This window comes from Anopheles cruzii, chromosome 3 (assembly GCF_943734635.1).
Source record: "Anopheles cruzii chromosome 3, idAnoCruzAS_RS32_06, whole genome shotgun sequence".
In the NCBI taxonomy this organism is placed as follows: Eukaryota; Metazoa; Arthropoda; class Insecta; order Diptera; family Culicidae; genus Anopheles; species Anopheles cruzii.
The window spans coordinates 18087503-18094239 of record NC_069145.1 but is presented as its reverse complement, the minus strand read 5'-3'; positions in this window follow the sequence as shown (position 1 = coordinate 18094239).

Below are 6737 nucleotides of genomic sequence, written 5' to 3'. Positions count from 1 at the left end.
TCGGAGGCCCCTTTTTGGACAGCTTCCGGACGCTGGAGAACTCCCCCGGCGCCAGAGCGGGAAAGAGACTCTCGGGATGTTCACACACACACACACGGGCGCGCGCGATTTGTAGGTCGCCCCGCCGCCACACCGACCTGGGTCGGGGCGACCCTTCGATTGGGTCCGGCGGGCGAGCTACGTGGCGAGGACTCGCTCCGGTGGAATGAGCGGCGATACTTGAGCCATTTTTCTTAATTGTATTTAATGTGCCAAAGGCCAGGCCCGGCCAGGCAGGCCATGTATTGTGCATGGCCTCGCGTATGTGTCACGCGTGTACATATGTAGCGCCCGGCCGCGGGCGGACTGCCCCGAATGCCGAATCCGACGTGCCCGCCGAAAACCCGCCACAAGTTCCGCGGAACCGGAACCGGTCCGCGTGTGGCACCGACCCGTCACCGGGCACGATGGATTGCCTCGGAGTGGAATTTCTTGAAATTAACCCACACGTAAGACGGCCGCGCTCGGCCGTGGCCTTTGTTTGGCGTGACTTTTATGGACTACTACATGGCGCAGTTGGCAGCATAATTTATTGCCCCCGTGCGCTCCGGGAGCACAATGAGCACGCGGCGAACAATGGACCGAGGCCGAGACCCGGACCGGGTGCGGTGGTATCCTTTCTTCGAACGCCATGTTAGTATTTTAAATGCCCCAATAAATGCCAAAAAGGCATCAAACATAATATAATCTAATTAACTAATATCAATAACTGAATTAATGTTTACTATTTTTAAGAAAATCTATTGAAATACTATTATTTGATCTCTCAAAGGATAATATAATCTATATATATAAAAATGGTTGTTTGTCTGTCTGTCTGTCTGTCTGTACCGCATTTTCTCCAAAACTACTGAACCAATCCGCGTGAAATTTTGCACAGCGTAGTTTTGTGACCCCGGATTGTGAATAGGAAAGTTTGACCCTCCCACGCCTCCGGGGTGGGGGGGCTCCCATACAAACGTAACGTACCGTAACGCCCATACGTTACGTCCAAACGTTTCAAACAAATCGAACCAAACTCGGCAGGCGGGAGTTTTGGGGAAGGGGAAATGTTCTGGTGAATGTTTGAAACCCCTCCCCTCTTTACAAAGACCCTTTTTGTAAAGAGGGGAGGGGTTTAAAGGGAGAGGGGCATTAACCCATACAAAATCTGGGTTAATGTCAGCAAAGCTCGGATAATTTTCAAGCAATTTCAGCCAAACTCAGGTGGTGCGAGTTTTGACATGTATGCAACGGGTAGCTGATCGGATACGTCACCGGGAAACGGAGGAGTAACGGGAGGCGGGAAGGGAAATTGAACGAATACGTCACCGGGAAGCCCGATCGTTTGAAAAGTATGAGTAACGGGAAGCGAAAAGCGAAGCTGTTCGGATACCCCACCAAGAAGTCCTCTAAAACGCCTCCCAATCGAGAAATAAGGATGAAATGAGGCGCAGCGACGCGCGCCGGGATCTGCTAGTATGAAATAAAAAAGTAAATCTATATATATAAAATTCAAGTTGTGTCTGTATGTCCCTTATAGACTCCGAAACTACTGGACCGATTGACTCGAAATTTGGTATACAGGGGTTTTTGGGGCCGGGGAGTGCAATAGTCAAGGTTAGAAACCCCTCACCCCCCTCTTTCTTTGCCCTCCCATACAAGTAACTGTTTAAAACATCAATTACTCCACAAGTTATGAATCGAATTTAATCAAAACTTGCACAATGGTTGCTGGTCAGCTAAGAAACCATGTGACAAAATTTGGTCCTTACAGGACGAGGGGAAGGAGGGGTCCCCATACAACCCCAATCCTTAAAATACGTCCTACGGCAATATGGGTATCGTTTCTTAGGTTTTGGTGGTCTGTAAATCGATTGGTTTCACTTAAAAGCCTTTTCCTTCCTTCTTCCACCTACCACCACCCCTCATTCCATCCATCTTGAAGTAGTGTGATGTTGGGGGAACTGCATTGTTTGCGTTAAATTTTTGAAGAAGGTGAGAGAGAGAGAGAGAGAAAGAGAGAAGGAGAGAGTGAGAGAGGGGGAGAGAGTGAGAGAGGGGGAGAGAGGGGAGAGATAGGGAGAGAGAGGGAGAGAGAGAGATGGACAGGGAGAAAGTGAGCGAGATAGAGATAGAGATAGAGATAGAGATAGGGAGAAAGAGAGCGAGATAGAGATAGAGATAGAGATAGAGATAGAGATAGAGATAGAGATAGAGATAGAGATAGAGATAGAGATAGAGATAGAGATAGAGATAGAGATAGAGATAGATAACTGGTGCGAGTTTTGCCATGTATCTAACAGGAAGCGGGAAGGGAAGCCAATCGGATACATCACCGGGAAGCCCTACCATTTGAAACAGAGTAACGGGAGGCGGAAAGGGAAACTGAACATATACGTGACCGGGAAGCATGATCGTCTGAAAAGTAGAAGTAACGGGAAATGCAAAGGGATGCTGATCGGATACGTCACCAGGAAGTCCTTTGAAACGACGGATAAGCGAGAAATGAGGATGAAATGAGGCGTGGCAACGCGCGCCGGGATCAGCTAGTCTATATATATAAAATTCAAGTTCTGTCTGTGTGTCCCTTATAGACTCCGAAACTACTGGACCGATTGACTCGAAATTTGGTATACAGGGGTTTTAGGGGCCGGGGAGTGCAATAGTCATGGTTAGAAACCCCTCACCCCCTCTTTCTTTGCCCTCCCATACAACTAACCGTTAAAAACATCAATTACTCCACAAGTTATGAATCGAATTTCATCAAAACTTGCACGATAGTTGCTGGTCACCTGAGAAACCATGTGACAAAATTTGGTCTTTGCAGGACGAGGGGAAGGGGGGGTCCCCATACAACCCCAATCCTTAAAATACGTCCTAGGGCAATATGGGTATCGTTTCTTAGGTTTTGATGGTCTCTAAATCGATTGGTTTCACTTAAAAGCCTTTTCCTTCCTTCTTCCACCTATCACCACCCCTCATTCCATCCATCTTGAAGTAGTGTGATGTTGGGGGGAACTGCATAGTTTGCGTTTAATTTGACGAAGAAGGTGCGAAAGAGAGGAAGAGAGAGATAGAGAGGGAAAGAAAGATAGAGAGAGAGAGAAAGAGAGAGAGAAAAAGAGAGAGAGAGAGATAGCAACGGAATGCTACAGCCTTCTAGATTTCAATTAAGATCAAATAATAGAAAAAATACATTTCACACCTCCCGGGAGACGGGCTCCAATGCAAACGTAACATAAAATTCAGCATAATTCGGGTTGTTTTCGAACAAATCGAACCTAATTCTGCAGGTGGGAGTTTTTGGGAAGAGGAAATGTTGTGGTGATTTTTTTAAACCCTTCGCCACTTTACAAAGGGGTGGCTCCCATACAAAATTAGGGTAAATTGCAGCAAAATTCGAAAAGTGTTCAAACTATTTGAGTCAAATTTAGCTGGTGCGAGTTTTGCCATGTATCCAACGTTAAGCGGGAAGGAAAGCCAATCGGATACATCACCGGGAAGCCCTTTCATTCGGAACAGAGTAACGGGAGGAGGAAACAGAAACTGAACAAATACGTCACCGGGAAGCCCGATCGTCTGAAAAGTAGAAGTAACGGGAAATGCAAAGGGAAGCTGATCGGATACGTCACCAGGAAGTCCGTTGAAACGTCGGATAATCGAGAAATGAGGATGAAATGAGGCGTGGCAACGCGCGCCGGGATCAGCTAGTAAACAAATAAATAATGATTTAATCATTAATGAGTATCAACGAGACTCCACTATCTCTATGGCGCCGTCATTGGAATTCGTGTCCATTCGACCCCATCTCTAGAGGGCTCCGTTAACAATTCGAGTACCATCCACGGTCCGCTCACCATTCTGGGACCATCCTGCGACTTGTTACTCCAGAGCTTCCGATTCCCGTGCACGATTCCGGTTTTAAAACCCCACTCTCATTAATAACCTGCCAATCCCTGTTCCGCTCCCAATCCTTTAATGACGCTCCCGGCCAGCACCACCCGCCGCCGGGCCGAGTCCGCTGCAATCAACCCGCCCAAAGCGAGGCCAGGCTCCGGAGTTCCGAACGGAAAACTTTCACAAACAAACATCAACCAGCGGTCCGGGCCATACGTACGGCCCCTGTTTTGTGTGGAAAAAATCCAATTTTCCACATCCGCCCCCGAGTGTGTGTGTGTGGGATGCTGCAGGGGTCGTACGTGCAGGGCTTATCCACCCCACCCATCGCGTTCGAACGCCACCACCACCACGGCGAACGGCGAATAATATATTTTTAATTAACATTCTTAATTATGGTTCCATTAGATTTTTCAACGGGCACAGCCCAGGCAGGTTGGACCCCTCACGGGGAGGCCCCGCGGGGGGACTCCGCCTTTTAATGGGTGATGTGGGAATTTTTAGACAAATGATTCCACTGTCAGGCCCCCGGCGTGGACCGTCTTCCGTGCTCCGGGCGTCCATTTTACCCGTTAACCGGCCCAAGGAACTTTGAAGGGGGCCGGGTGGGGTTCGATCCGGATTTCGGGTTTGACAGGCGCACAGGGTGTTTGCCGAGAAGCGGTGCTAATTAATCACATGTCCCGGGCACGGCGGGCACATGGGGCCCGCCGGGATGGGTTTCGCTCCGCGGTCCGCGGTCGCCCCAAAGTCAAGCACTTTTTATTCGTCCTGTGCGTGTGTTCGTGGGTTTTTGTTTCCGAAGCCGAAGGATTAATTTCGTGCACTTTCCGCGCACAAGCTGCGTCATTCCGGGCGGGTTTTTCTGCGGCATATTAATAATCGGCCGAGGCCGTCGAAAGCGTCGGGCCCAGGCAACGGAACGGAAAGGATAAAGCTAATTTATGTAGCGAACACACGTACAGCAGCGGCACGCACACAATGATTTGTGATTTGTTTGACACAAACCGAGAACACAGGGCCGTGGCGGGCGGCACGAGCGTGACACGAGCATTAATCGTTGTGCCATTAGCCGGCTCGCGGGCGGAATGGAGGATTTTAGCCTAATTATCTTGAAGTTACCGACGGCGATTTTTTTTTTGCCGGAGCTTCGGAAGTATTGTTTCCATCACACACGCCGAGCGCGGACTTTAGGCTGGCGGCTTGTACCGGTCAGGGATACTCCGAAACTCACACTGAAAAGCCCCTTCTGCCGGAAACCCCAGAGTGGCTTCCGAAAGGTGTCTAGTGCCACTTCAGTGCACTCGTAAATTGAAATGTCACGCGTCCAGAGCCCACAGGCCGGGTGCTTGACGTTGGGCTGAGTAGAGATTCCCAGTTCCCACAACCGTATCCTGCCATCGCGTCCTCCGGCTGGGTCCGAAATCCGGGTGCCAAACAACAAACTCAAACCCAAACAATCGGCTCATCTTATCAGTTCGATCCGATCGCATCGGAAGAATTACCCCGGACCCCGCCAGTAACCGGTTGCCAACCAGTTGCAGAAGGCCACGGACCGCGGCCGTTACTTCGGGCCATATGCGCGCACCGCAAAAGGTCTGAAAGTCGAGCACTTTTGAGCTGCTCGAAACCGAGTGTCGCAATAAGGTCCTTTTAGTTTAAAATGCGCAATGAAACTATCGCCACGCTGTCGCCCTCGTCTTTCAGTCGAAGCTTTAAGTTCCCGGCACGTGAGCCCTGTGCCGGAACACTTACTTCGTCCTTTACGCCTCGCGGAGGTTGCATTAATTTTTTTTCCCGACTTCGCGCGAAACGGATCCGGAGCGCGAGAAAAAGTGCGGCGTACACACGCCGACACGAGCACATCCTTCAAGATCACGACCGTCTGCGTATCCTGGTGGCAAAAGAAAGCTCGCGTCGCGCCCACCCTGAGAACCCCGGCTCGGTAGGGGCTGCAGCCGGTGAGCCGGCGCTGGCGCTGGCTCGAGCATAAAAATGATGCATAAAAATCTGGGTCATGAAAAGTGAAAATTTCTAGGTGGCGACCGACTGGGGCGCTGTAAACGGCGTGCTGGGCTGGGCGTGAGCATAAATGCAGCAAACCCGAAGGCGAAGGCCGGGCCGCTGAACTGAACACGGAAGTAGACATCGACGGAGCGCGCGACATCAAGGTTAAATGAATTCATTATGCAGCGCAGGCAGGCGCGAACGGGCGCGAGATGATAATTTTCCGATGTTGGAACACGGTGTTGGTGCCGCCTTTTTTCCCGACCCACTCTGGCTGTGGGTCTTCGTATTTTAAAATAAATTAACACTTTATGCTTCCGATGTTCGATGTGCTTTTTATTGCTTTCTTCGGGCCAATGTTCACTTTCGTCCTTTGAACTTTGTCGCGTCCTTTTCGCTTTGCGGGCCACGGCTCGGTAGGAAAAACTTGTTCCCACTCTACAAATCCCTGCCCCTAAGAGGGGTCAAAGAATCGGGACCTATTCGAGGATTCCTCTCCCAGATTCGTGCCCCAGTGCGACCACAAGACAATTCAATTATCCTTTCCCGTTGCCGGTGGCACGTGGGAAATAATCTTTAGACGATAGTTTCCTCGGCCGCTGCGCTGCGTCGTCATGGGTCGTCGAAGGAAACGACACCGGGCTCACACCGGAGTGTTCCGGGTAACCCTTTCAAGCTGACCGCCTAAGTCCTTCGTCGTCGTCGTCGTCGGACAATAAGTGACCAGTGGCGAGACGGGACCGCTGCGTCTCGTAGCGAAAGAAATCCCAAACCGGTTCCATCAACGTCCGGTTTTCCGTCTTGGGCGGCCG